Consider the following 13,481-nt stretch of genomic DNA (forward strand, 5'->3'; position numbering starts at 1 on the left):
TCACAACAGAGCAAAGCAGTTTTTCATCCCAACAGAGATGTGGAAATTGCAGGAAAGAGGACATGTGAATAGTCTTATGCTGGAAGTTTCTACTTGGCTTTAGATTTGAGCATTCAAAAAAATAGAGTCAATATTTTCAGAGTATTCCATTCATCCTCAATTTTTTTCATGTTTGAGTATCTCCCAGTTTGCACATTTTCCAGTGTGGCAGCATAGTAAAGACAGGCAATAGTGACTAATTAACACCCATTTGTAAAATCTTTAGGACCACTGAGACAAGCTGAAAAACATATTCTGCCTTATACTTGGAGAAAAGTGTCCAGGGAAAACCATTACTGTAATGCACTAAAATACTTAGCTATGGACAAATCCACATTTATCCTCCAACTAGGCAACCTCCCATGAAGTATTTTTTCTAGTAGGTACAATACTATGTGGAAATGATTGGAAGTTAAATATTTCATGTGCAATTACCTGATTAAAAAAAATATTCCAATTAAAAGGCTTCAGATTTTTCAAAATTTTAGTATTTGTTGGAGAAAAAATAGGAGGTGAGTCTCAGTCTGCTCTGGTCTTATCAGAAATTTGACTTAGTAGAAATAATATCAGAGAAAAGTTTGAGAACCATTTGATATGATAATCGCACGCTAACAACAAGATCTAAGAAGGCAATCCAGTTTGATTCCATTATCACAGCTGGTCTATTGGTTTAGCTTGAGAAATGGGTATTTTTGGTTTTGTCTCCACTTTGGGTCTGTCCTTTAAGCATAGGTCACACTGATAGTCTTTGTAAAGCTGCTGCCTTGTCTGAATTAGAAAAATAATTTGAGATTTAATGTTTGGAGGTTTTTTTTCCACTCACAGCATTATTTCCCTCCTAAAAGCCTCCTAAAAGTTCATCAGCATGAGATTAAGATAGCTTAAAGAAGGCACACATTTCTCAGTCTTTCTGTCTGTACAATATATAATTCTCAATAAATGGTGCTTTTTAATCCGTTTTCACATTTGTTGAGAGCTATGGAGTTGGATTATTTTAAAAACAGTGATAAAATACCTCAGAACCTTTATTTGCATTGTATCCATTCTGTTAGACTCAGAAGTCATGTTTGTTTCCTGGACACTTTGGCTAATCCCAATGGCAGAAGGGCTTCCTGGAAGAAGGACAGATGACAGAAAACGAGTCCAGAGCCCATACATCATGAAGAGAGCAGGAACAACTATTGAGCTGCTGAGATAAAGGTTAGATACTAATGAGACCTTTTATCAGCGGCTTCAGTCAGAAGAACTCATAGGGGATCCCAGTATTAATTTAAAGCTCTTCTTCCAACAATTTCCCAAAGACAGTGGCAGAAGCACCATGTTTTTCTGTTCCCCTGGGGAGTGACTTCTAAGGCAGGCCAGGGTTTCAGGTTGTTTCCTATCTGCTCACCAGGGCAAATCAGATCTTTAGTCTCAGAATGTGAGCAAGGCAGATTTTATGGCACCGCAGTTTCTCTGAAGACTCAAGTGCTGACTTTCTTTCCAATATTGGCCTGAATCCATTAAGCTGTACATGAATATACAATACCAGAAATTTTCCACTGCAATCTATTCATTAATACTGCAGTCTGTTCAGTGACTTCTTCAGTGCAGAAAGGTTGAAGTCAACAATTTCTTCTGCTGTGTTTTGATCAATAAATATATTGGTCCAGATTCATGCCTGGTGTAGCTGCAATGCTGCAATGTGGAGAGATGCTTTTTTTCTCCATCCCTGAATTAAATTGTATAACTAAAATGATGGTAAGTCTTCAAAAATACTTTGCTTAAGCTAGCCCGAAAGTGCCAGAGAACAAAGACAAATGGGATTTTTAATTTAAAATTTACTGAAGGTTTGCTGACAACTGGTAGTTAAGCAGATCTATTTAGAGTTCAATTTAGAAAATAATCAGGAATCACATTGAAACACAACATCAGTGAAATAAAGCTATTTAGAGACACTTATTTTCTAAGATACACCTTTCATGGTTTCAAAACAATGTACGAACTGCTGAAAACTGCACGGTGACTTGGGCAAGTGAAGAAAGCTGGAGAAGCGGTAATGTAATGAGTGAGTGTACCGTAAGTAAAGCACTCCTCTATTTTTCTGGGTTTCTTACTGCATTGCCTCTGGTTTTAAGAGCCAGGCAGAGGCCAGCTGTAGTGAGCAGGCAAATTTTCTGATGTTAACGCTTGCCTTTGGCTTTCTCTTTCACTGAGGTCTAATGTGCAACTTGGAGGTGAAGGGAAGAACTTTCCTGAACACACACAGTGTGGATTAATAACCTAGGAGATTTTATCATTTGAAAGTACTTTTTTTTTTTTTTTTTTTTTTTTTCAGTGAAGGGATTTATAGTCCACCATCCGTATTATCGTTTGGACACAGCACAACGGTACTGTCACCACTAGGTGGCACGAACCTGATACAGCCGAAAACACTTCGCATGTCTTTGATGAAGCATTTAATGCTCTGCTGAACATCTGACACCCAGTAAGTAAAAAGAATATCACCACCACAGAAGTCATCCGCACAGGACGCAGCTAGAAAGCCCACTTTGATTTGATTTGCAAAACACTCTTCTAGATATTAAGGGAAGGAGGAATGTATTTGGAACAGAACCATTATGTTGCTTCCTCTCTCCAAATAAAATAAAAATACATTGCTATTAATAAGGGCTTTTTTTTCTATATTTCTGCAGCCAGGTCTTTAAAACACACACTTTTTTTCTGCTTGGAGTTACCGAGATGTGGACAGCTAGGGCTGCACCATAAAAATTAGGCTGCCGTTGCTCTGTTCTGTCCCCTCTGGCCATGCCCACATGCCTCATTTGGTACAACCTTGCTTTTAGGTCACAAGGTTGTAGATTTAAGTCTCACACCCCTACTTTGCCTCCAAGCCAGGACTGACACTGCATTGCAGTGCTGGGGAGAGCTGCTGTCACAGAGGAAGTGTCCTCTGGACGAGATGTTGGTCTGGCAACCTTCGGTGGCTGGCCAAAGAGGTATTAGAGATCCCAAGATACTTTCTATTTAGAGCAAGTGATCCTCAGGATTTCTTTAGGGATATGCATTCTAATATCTTATGCAGCTGTTTTCTTATTCAGATTTGCTGATACCTAATCTATTACTTTATAAGACATTTTAGATAATTAAATCTCTTAAAATAATAAATCAATCTCTTAAAATACAGGAAAGCTGGCCTAACTGTTTACAGCATGGAGACCGAGAGCTACAGAAATATGTTCTGCTTAAGCTTACAGCTGCTGGTTAAGATTTTGTAACAAATTTTATTTCCACAACATAGATGTGGAAAGCACTTTAAAGAGAGAGAAAATGGTAGATCCTTGTTTTAAAATAACTGTGCTTCAAATGTAGTGTCATATATGCAGAAGGCACTTGAAAGAAAGAGAAAATGGAAGGTCCTTGTGCTAGAGCACCTACACTTTAGAAGAGATTAAGCTCAGGATAAGCTGACAATAAACAAAGGGCTAGATGAAAGGCTGGCAATGGTGAGCAGTCAGGCTTAATAATATGACTATATCTTATTTCCTTTTTATTTTTTTTTTAATACAGTAAATTTATTGTAATAGGATTTCTGGACGGCATCCACTTTGAAAGCTTGTGTAGAGGTTAGTAATAGAAGATTGGCTGGAAAAAAAATGAGTCATGTCAGAGGATTTAAGGGAGTCTGGGGCTGCAGAGAGCAAAAGATCAGAGAGGAGTTCTTTAAAAATACATTTAACAATTACCATTCTTTATACAGACAGCATGTTTTAATATATTGTTCTTAGGTAAGTTGCTGAGTCATTTGTGTCAAATGTGAATTTGGTTTGATTTCCTGGAAGTGCAAAGCTACGTTCAGATGCTGCAGTGACGTTATATACCTGCAGCTAGTCAGAAATTGCATGCAGGGGTAGGAAAGATTTTCCTTAGGGGAAATTTTTTTTTTTTTTTTTTTTTTTTTTTTTTTTTTTTTTGGACAGAAATCTGAAAATGTTCTCAATTTTGGCCAATAAGTTAAAAAGGGGGCAATGCTCTTTTTGACATATCATAGAGGAAAGCAAACACTTCCTGAGAAGATCTTCGTTTAGCCAAAACCAGATTTTTCCTCAACATAAGTTTCAGACAATGGTTCTCAAACATTTCTAAAATAGATATGTGACTTGTCACACTGAATGTCCCTTGATTTAGAAGACCTGTAATTTATTTAGTTTACTTAAATTGTAGGTAATTTAAGTAAAGATTTATAGTGGACAATATTGGAAAACACATGATAATAGCTACAGAGGCCTTGAAGTTTGCAAGGGAGAGAGAAAGGCTGCTTGAAGGCCTTTGCTCTGAGCCACATTCGTGGATGTCAGGCTTGCCCAGAAGATCTCTAATCCTATCCTCCTCAACGAAAGGAAAGTCTTCCTGCTTTTCTGCCTGGACAGAGCCACTTCACCATCCGTTTCCCCGGCTCTGCAGTTGCACAAGCTGGCTGTGTAGGAAGCTGAGTTTTGACTCAAGGTCCAACTCATCCGCCAGAAACAGCCTTTCCAGAGCTGCTAACAGCAGCTTGTCCTGTCACCGCATGTCCCTCTCCGCAGCACCCACGGCACCAGGTCCCCGCACCCCCCACGGCAGGCACAAATGTGACCAGCCCAGAAGCAGACTTTGAAACACAACCTACCAGGCAGATACTGAATTACTGCGACTCGGTTAGTTTGCCAGATCCAAAAAATCAACGTACCAGCTCACATGAGGGATGTCTAATCGAAACGCTTCGAACTCAACGCACGCAGCAGTTGCGCTCTTCCTTTCCAGAGGGAGGCTGGAGTCTGTGCCGTCTCACACACTCTCGATGTGAGCTATTGCAGAGCACCGACAGAAATTCAGGGAGAGGCACCCACGAGTGCAGCCAGGGTCCCGTCCTCAGCTCCCTTGTTGCCCCTTTCCAGTTGCAACCCTTTGCTTGCCTCCACCCAAACTGCAAAAAGATACAGCATTTCCTTTCTGCACAACCTTCCTGAGCAAAACAGTGTATTTGCTACTGATGGGCCTGTAACCTTTGGAGCTGTGGTACAATCACAGGAACTAATTTTGACCGAATCTTCCTGGGAGAATCCCCCTGCTTATTAGATCTCACTTTACTCTCATTACTCTTGCTTCTAAAAATGCATACGGATCAGCAACTGGAAAGCTGTTGTCCTAGTAGCAGCAGTGGTATTATTAGTATTTTATTTTCCTTAAGGAAAGTGTTTTCCTATGTCAAAACATTTCATGATAGTGCTGTCTGAGGTGCTCCAAGAAACATCTGTGCTAGTTGTTTCTCTTAACTGCTAAGGTGCTGGATCAATATTCAGATACAGTCATTGGTTCCCTGGGACACTGACAAGCATCTAAAAACTCTTGCTGAAAACTGGGGAGTTAATGTGAACCAGGCATTTTTAAATAGATCAGCCAGCCCACCCATGATTATAAGCCTGAACATGAGGGAGATAACGGATGCTTTACAAGGTCAATTCCAATTAAAGCTCCTCTCCCAACCCAAATACCTTTAATCTCTAAAGACTAATTGTACGCATCGTTTCACTTACGTAAGTCTGTTTTGTGGTTCCTTCCAATTACTTCCCTGGCCACCTAGCTTTCTCATGCACCACGGCTACGAACACGCACGTAAAGCTGCAACTGGCCCTGGCTTGCTACAGCGGCTTTCCTCAGCCTTGGCTGTTTTGTAGGGCAATGCTCTCTTAAGTGTTTAATGCTTTGGAGTGAGTGGGGGAAGGGAAAACAGCTACTCAAATGATGATATTTAGTGTATCATGTTCTTGCTAATTTAGCTGCTCGTTCTACTTTTTACGATAAGGTTTATACACAAGCATAAGGTTGAAAAGATGCTGAAAAGAGCATAGGGAGGTTCTTTGATAGCAGAAATAGAGTGAAATTCAAGTCTTCAAGTTAAATATGGATGAGAGTCAAAACTCCTGATCTAACCAGGAGGCAGGTTCAAATGTCAAGGGCAGATCTGGATCTCATTTGTCTGTGTGTAAGCCTGCAGTAGCTCTACACTTTGTCCAAATGTAGTGTTTTGTTGGCGACCTTGCTGAGAATACAGTGTGAATCAAAGTGTGTGCATTTGGTCCTCAGCGTCTGGATTTGCGTTGCAAAAGAAATCCTCATTGTGAACTCTAGTGCAATCCAGGACTAGAAACTGAAATTAGTTCCAGTCCATTTTAATTAAAAAATATGTTTCAGAAAGTGAAAACAGAATGAAAATGTATTTTTCCACCAACCTTACCAAAATATATGAATTTCTTATTACTTTTCAATAGGCTTAAGAAACGATGGGTTTCTTAACTCTTTTGTGCCAGGAGAGGAGAGTGATTCTGTCTGATTCAATAGTGTCAGTTTGCTTCCCTGCTTTGCATCAGCCTGGTGGCAAGTGGGCCCGGGCTGGGAACGGGGCCGGTCTCCCAAGCCGGCTGCCCTGCCTCTGAGCGGCAGTTTCTCTATCCTCACAAGAAAAAAAAAAAAAAAACGTATTTTTTTAAAGGGAAATGACCTTCTTTTACCATACTTTCACTCCAGTATCAACACTAGGTATTTGCTGACTAGGAACTGTCAGCGCGCAGTGTGTTTGTAGCACCAAGACCTTTCATCTGAATTAAAGAAAGCAGATGCTTAATTGAAAGGAGAACCCAAACGTGTACAGAACATTTCTAACCAAAGTCCCTAAACACAGCTGATGGTAAAGGTATCCTCTCTTTGAACTGATTGTTCCAATCAGATTTCTTTTTAAATGAGTTCAGATGTAAATAGTTTTTAAAAAGGAAGCAGTATTGTATAGAAGTGATTGATTTTGATGTACTTTCAGCAGTGATCAATGGTGAATTTTGACATTTTACTTATCTCTGAAGATTATGACTCAAGTATATACATATCTAGCATACTTTTCTTTCTTTAAAGTAGAACATGAGAATATCTGGATTAGCATACCTCGCCCAAAACGTAAAGCCACAAAGGCTTTACATGCTCGTTTCTTACAGGTTCAGTCTCAATAATCTCAGCAGTTCCAGCAAATCTAGCCCTGAGTTTTAAGTCTGGGTTTCCTAGGAAAGATAGCAGCTGGATGAACATGAGTAAAAACAGGATAAGTTGGCAAATGCTCTGGCACAATATCAGTTTCAAGATAAAAAGAATTCCTTTGAACATGGAAATATTTTGGGAATGCCTGAGTAATTTTCCACTGCCCTCATAACACTTAATCTGTAGTCTCTGCCTCATGGCTTCCCACCATATTTCAATTTGAAAGATTTATAAAGTCAGACTAGAAGACAAGAGGTACTAGGAAAGATGCTGCATTGAACTGGTGTATTTCTTACCCAGTGAGTTTAGGTTTTGAGAAGAAAAAGAACCAACATACAGATTTGAACAAAGTAATACAGTGTGAATTTTTCAGCAAAGTTTGCTGCATTGAATGTGTATATATATATATATATATATATATATATATATATATACACTTCTCACAGAAAATCTCCCAAGAAAGGTCTGATCTATGGTAGAATTTGCTACAATAAGCAAGTTAACAAGCAAACTGTACTTGAAATGTAATTCCCAATAATTACACTTGATTGCCTTGCCTTGAACACTTGCCCGTGTTCTGAGAAGTCAGGAATTATATCAGTTTGACTAAGCTAGACCTTTTGAGCAGATGTTGTATCGATTTCTAGGACACATCACTGTAAAATCCAAGTCACCTTAGGCAGCATATTTCAGAGTTATGTATAAAGAATATTGATTTTTGGACTCCTTTTTCTAAACACAGCAAATGCAACATAGGCATCTTTTTTCTCCCTGAGTTTGCACCTGATATTTTTACTCCTTTCTGTGCAGATTGATTGTAAAACACTTTCTTGTGTCATTCCCTTTGCATTCCCCCTGCATGTTTCTAATACCTAATCCCAATGAAGTCAACAGGAGCCATCTTCATTTGGACAAGATCAAACTTTGAAGATACAGATTAAGACAAAGTGGAGAGAGATCTACTCAGTGACTGTTGTGGAATTAAGACAGTGCCCACAGGCCGCAGACATCACACGTGGCACCATGTAAGATGCTGCACACTGGTTCTTTGAGCACTGTAGGCATAGCCATCTCTAATAAGCAGACACAAGTCCAAAGAGCAGGTCCAGCTCACCTCTGGGAGGCATATGATGTATTTAAATTTATGTCACAAGCTTTTATCCTGCTTTAAGAACTTTAGACAAACTGTTCTTGCAACACTGATAGAATGCAGGGGACCTGCATTAAAATGTTGACCTGGTTGACAAATATAGGCTATTTTAAAGGTCTAGTGTTAGCACCACTGGAATTAGATGATGACTCCATGATTAAGGAGAGAGAGAGTCTTCACATTAATTGATTGGTTATCTTCTTTGTTAATGTAGGGAGCTTATCCATTGTGCTTTAGCTAGACATAGGGAAGGTTTTAAAAGTGCCTTTGGCATTAGGATTTAATATGAAATATACTGCAACATTAAGTTCCTTCAGAAAATCTAGCCCCTGTGGAGGTCAGGAAGTCAGTAAGAACTATTTTTGTGAGTAAAAGAAGCAGGATTTGGCCCAACTTTTGATATACTGCCTGAAAGGTTATATGGATTGCTGCTGCATTTGTTTTTGTTTGTAACTGAAAGTGAGTTGCTTCTCTAGGAATTTGAATGATTTTTTTTTGTATTATTTACATATGTTGAAAGAAGCATTGATGTACAATAGGAGCCAGTTTGAGACTGTAGCAAGAGAAAGCTATTAAAACATATACATGCTGAACTCATTAGCTAAATTTATCTTGTCTTATTTTTAGTAAAAGTCATGATGATTATGTATTCCCATTATATCCCCCTGGGTTTGTAAAACATCTATTTGAAAAAGAAAAAAAAAGAAAAGAAAAGAAAAGAAAAGAAAAGAAAAGAAAAGAAAAGAAAAGAAAAGAAAAGAAAAGAAAACTTAACACAAATTTATCAAATCACCTTTCTTCCAAAAATGATTTAAATCCATTGATTTAACAGAGCATTGAAGGACTATAAAAGGCTGCCTCTGCAGCTCAGTGGCTTAGGTAGTAACAGACCTAAATCAAATCCCATTTTCAGCTTGCATGTCCTGCCTCCCCAGATGAGTGCTCCTAATTAATACATGCTTATTCTGTGTATAAAGGAATCTCTGCAACAGAAGATTCTGGGCTTTCTGAAAAAGCCCACACAGTAAAATAACTTGAAACCTGGTGCCTTGCTAGTTTCCAGCAGAGGAGAGGTGGGGTCACGCATCCTCAGGCAGTGGACCCTGGTGAGCCTGCGTTCTCCACATCTCAAGCACCAGCCTCTCCAGGAGCAGAGGACATGCAGCAAGAAATCCTGAGGAGCGACATTTGCACCGCAGAGTCCCATAGAAGGACAGACTCCCCCAACACAGTGGCTGTTACAGGTACCCAGGCAGGTACCTTATTGTGCCCCAGCTCCATGCTGTGCCACAGCACAGAGTTGTGGGTCTAGCAGGAGACAGCTGATAATTTACAGGACATTTCCTCCTGGCCTGCAGCAGGGTTTTTTCCATACTGGAGGGAAAAGCAAAATTCCATTGTAATGGGGAGCTCCATTATTTTCTGCCCAGACCTCCCAGCAGAACAAAACCTTCTTCACCAGCCCCACCTCCAGCTCCACTCTGGACACCACATTTCCCTCCTTGTCTTCCCCACTGACTGCTCAAGGGTGAAGCACCCCCACAATGTCACGAGCCATGGTCTTCTTCCAGAGCCCTTTCCTCTTCCCTGCTGTCTGTGTGTCATTCAAAACCAAACCAGCAGGCTGTGAGATCACCCTGGCTAATTATGCTCTATCCCAATGGCTCTTGACATCTCTACTGTTGGCAAACAGTGAGATGCTAACTATGGCTGGGGGGACAGGAGGAGCTGGGGGAATTATACAGCAATTATATCTATTCCAGAATAATTCAGGCACACTTCGCTGCTCCTGGTGTACCATTGAATTAAATCCTGGAGGTTTCAGACTTGACTGAAATGTCAAACATCAATTAAAAAAAAGCTCAAAACATTCAGAAAATGGACACCTTCTGAACATGTTTTTCTTGACACTTTGCCCCATGCCTTTTTATTACCAGCTCCAATAAACTTCAAACAGGAATTTTCCTCTTGCAGTGTCAAAATATTGGCCAAAGTGGCTAGGAATCCTTAACACCTCAACCTTACCAGTTAAATTTATACGCATTAGCCAAGGAGAGGTATGCACCCAGGTATCAATGCTGGCTCAAGGACAACATGGAACAGAGAACAAGGGGGACATCATTTGTGAACCGCTGCAAAGTAAAATTAAAACACATGGTGAGAGATCCTGCACAGGAGTCAGGCATGTTTTGACACAGAGAAGAGCATAACCCAGAAGAGGTGACGCACTGCTGTCCCTCCTACCTACAGCTGGAGTCATGAAGCCCCGCATGAGCTCTGCTCCTGGCTACAGGACCAGCTGTGCTCTGGTTGAATGGGGCTTGCCTGCAGACTTAGTGCAAAAAGCCCTGGGCAGCTGGTGCTAAGGCTGAGCTCTGGGCTGGAGGTTCCCTCTTTCCACCTCTCTGACTTTCCTGTCATGTCACGTGGCCCCTTCACTGAGCATCAGATCAGTTTAACTTGTTTACTTGCCCAAGAAAAGCTCATTAAACCTATACTTCTGACATGTTTACACTGGAGAATCCATGTGTTTCCAACGTACACATATTACCCATCCCTATTGCATCTTGCTCACTGCCTCGGAACAGCTTCTTTTCCTGCTGCTCCTGCAGCGGAGAAGGGGAGAAAGAAACAGCATTTTCAGGAAGGACACAATATACATCACTGATTTTAATCTAGAGGGTGAAAATTTAAAATATGGTGCTCATTTTGTTAGACACTGATTGAAACTATTATTTCTGCACCAGGATTAATGAAAACAAGCAGCTTACTACTTGTGTTTATTGTTTTCTCATTTAATTAGGAGCTTAGCTCTATGTTCCAGTGTCAACAGAGCCAGCAAATATTTAAATGAGATTGGGATACTCGTTTCTTCATCGCTTTGCTATTAGGGAAGGGGGCACTTAATTCTCCATCTCTCTTTCTTGTATTTTATTCCGAAGCACCGACGTGCAGCCTTTCCCATCATCCACATGCGTGTGTCAGAAAGGGGCAGGCAGAACACCGAGCTCCGCTACCTGGGAGGCTAAAATGCCTTGTCTCCGTGCTAGGTGGGAACGCAGCTGGAGAATGGCAAACCGATGCCCGTGGCAAAATACGACGCAGAGCCCGCCGATGCTTTCTCTGCTCTCCCAGGGACGTGCTGTGCCTCGCACACTGAGGTGGAGTAGCAGTGACAGGGGTGTCTGCTTCTCCGCAGAGGCAGCAACTTCCGTCCTCACCACTTCTGGCACGGTGCTGGAAGCCGGGCTGACGGCTGGCAGCGTTTCCCAGCGCTCGGGTGGGGGGGTGTCACGCGCCTCCCGCAACACCTTCCAGCTGGGACGTGGTCGCTCTTGGCTTTTGGAGAGTGCACTCTAATCACGGGCCCCAGCCTTGCGCCTCAGCTGCCGGCAGGCTCGGGCCTCGCTGCATTCGTTACGTGCTCGTCGCCCTTCAGTTTAGACCAGGAGATCTAGAATTGTTTATAAGCTTGGGTTCAGATGCAGTCACAAGACTGCAGGACACAGAGCCCTGGGCTAGACTAAAGGTCCAGCTGCTCGTACCGCGTCTAGTGCAGGAGGGTAGTTTGCCGTGGGCCCATTTCATTTCACAGAGAATGAGACATAGCCCAGCCGCGAACAGAAAGCACAGAAAGCGGCTCTGGCAGAGCATTGCAAAGTTGAGCTTTTTTTTTGCTCATGCCAGCAGCGTTTCCCTGGCATGGTGAAATGCTGGGAAGGGAAGACTGCTTCGAATGCAAAGGTAGCATCCATTTGTATTTAAGAGCTAGCATTGATTTCCAATTTCATATCTGCTGAACAGTAGCCACGTGCCACATTAAAATTCATCATCTTCTTTGCTGTACCTTTCAATTCAGACTCTATCATTACCCTTAATGAATCAATCCATGTCAACATACAATACATTTGTTTTTAAACCATTCCCAGTGACGTTATGAAGTGAATTAAACTGGACTCCAAACAGTCCGATCTGACTTCACGGGGCTACAAAGAAGATTTAAGTTTAAAACATTCAAGCAGTTAGAATAATATTTTCAATTATTATTGAACACAATTATGTGTTGAATCACTATCGAAGAACTAAGCCTTGGACTACTCTCTGCCCTTAAAACACACGTTTAATGCGTGATAATGCTGTTTACCCATCATCACAGAGCTTGGTAGCTCTTTGAAGTTTGATGGGAAATACCGAATCAACCGTGTTTTTCTCTGCCAGTACTGAAATACGGTTCTCCGTGGGATTCTCCATATGCATGCCCTGTGCCCGCACTGGCAAAATCTTCCCGGCGCTTGGGTTTTGTGGAAAGGGGGGAGGAAAGACCATTTGGGGGGTTTTTATCAAGAAAGGGAAAGGAGCAGCGAATCTCGTGGCTCTGTCGCGTTGTAGCCAGCCGCAGGATTTGTCCTTCGTGAGACGGCCGCAAACCCTGCTGCGCGGCAGCCGTGCTGCAAGCGCCAATGGGAGCCCAGGGGGCCCCCGCCACGCGCGCAGGGGAGACCCGAGGCTTCTCCGGCTGCGGGCAGCAGCGCACCGGCCCGGCCCCACCGCCGGTGCCGGCTGCCTCTTGCTTTGCTTTTTTTTTTTTTTTTAAAAAATATATTATTATATTTTTTTTTACCTTATTATAGATTCCTTTTTTTTTTACCGTATTATTTTTTACCTTTTCCTTGCTCCATGCAAGGAAACGGCCCAAAGCTCCAGCAGAAAGGCTCGGGAAACACCGACAGCCTCAAAGCCGCGGGGCTGCTTGGAGCCACGCTCAAAGGGGATTTTTGTTCGGGGAAGGGCAACGAGGCTGCTAACGCATTCTCCTTCATGAGATTAGGCTTCCCTATGCCTCGCCTGAGCGCAGCCAGGCCGGCGACACTACTCATCAATCAAAAACTCAATAAAATAAGCTGTCATTATGATAATCCTTCTTACTGGGAAATGTGGAGTTAAGAGCTTTACCATCCTGGCCCCTGACAAAAGCCCTGAAGACTCTGGCTGGGGTGTTAATTGATTGGTGTCACTTATAAGTAATCTAACAATACTGAATAATTTATTTAGCAGTGGCATATGCTGAAAATATACAGCTGCACAGATATGTGCCCAGCTTTGGGAGAACTGACGCTAAACAGAAAATAAAGCAGAGATTAAGCTTCGGGGCTCTCTTTAGGAACACTTCCCCGTGTGCTCAGCTATACGGCACTTTTATTGCAGCAGAAGTATATAGATCTGACAGTAGGAGCGTATAGATCTGAAT

The sequence above is a fragment of the Rhea pennata genome, chromosome 1, assembly GCF_028389875.1.
Source record: "Rhea pennata isolate bPtePen1 chromosome 1, bPtePen1.pri, whole genome shotgun sequence".
In the NCBI taxonomy this organism is placed as follows: domain Eukaryota; kingdom Metazoa; phylum Chordata; class Aves; order Rheiformes; family Rheidae; genus Rhea; species Rhea pennata.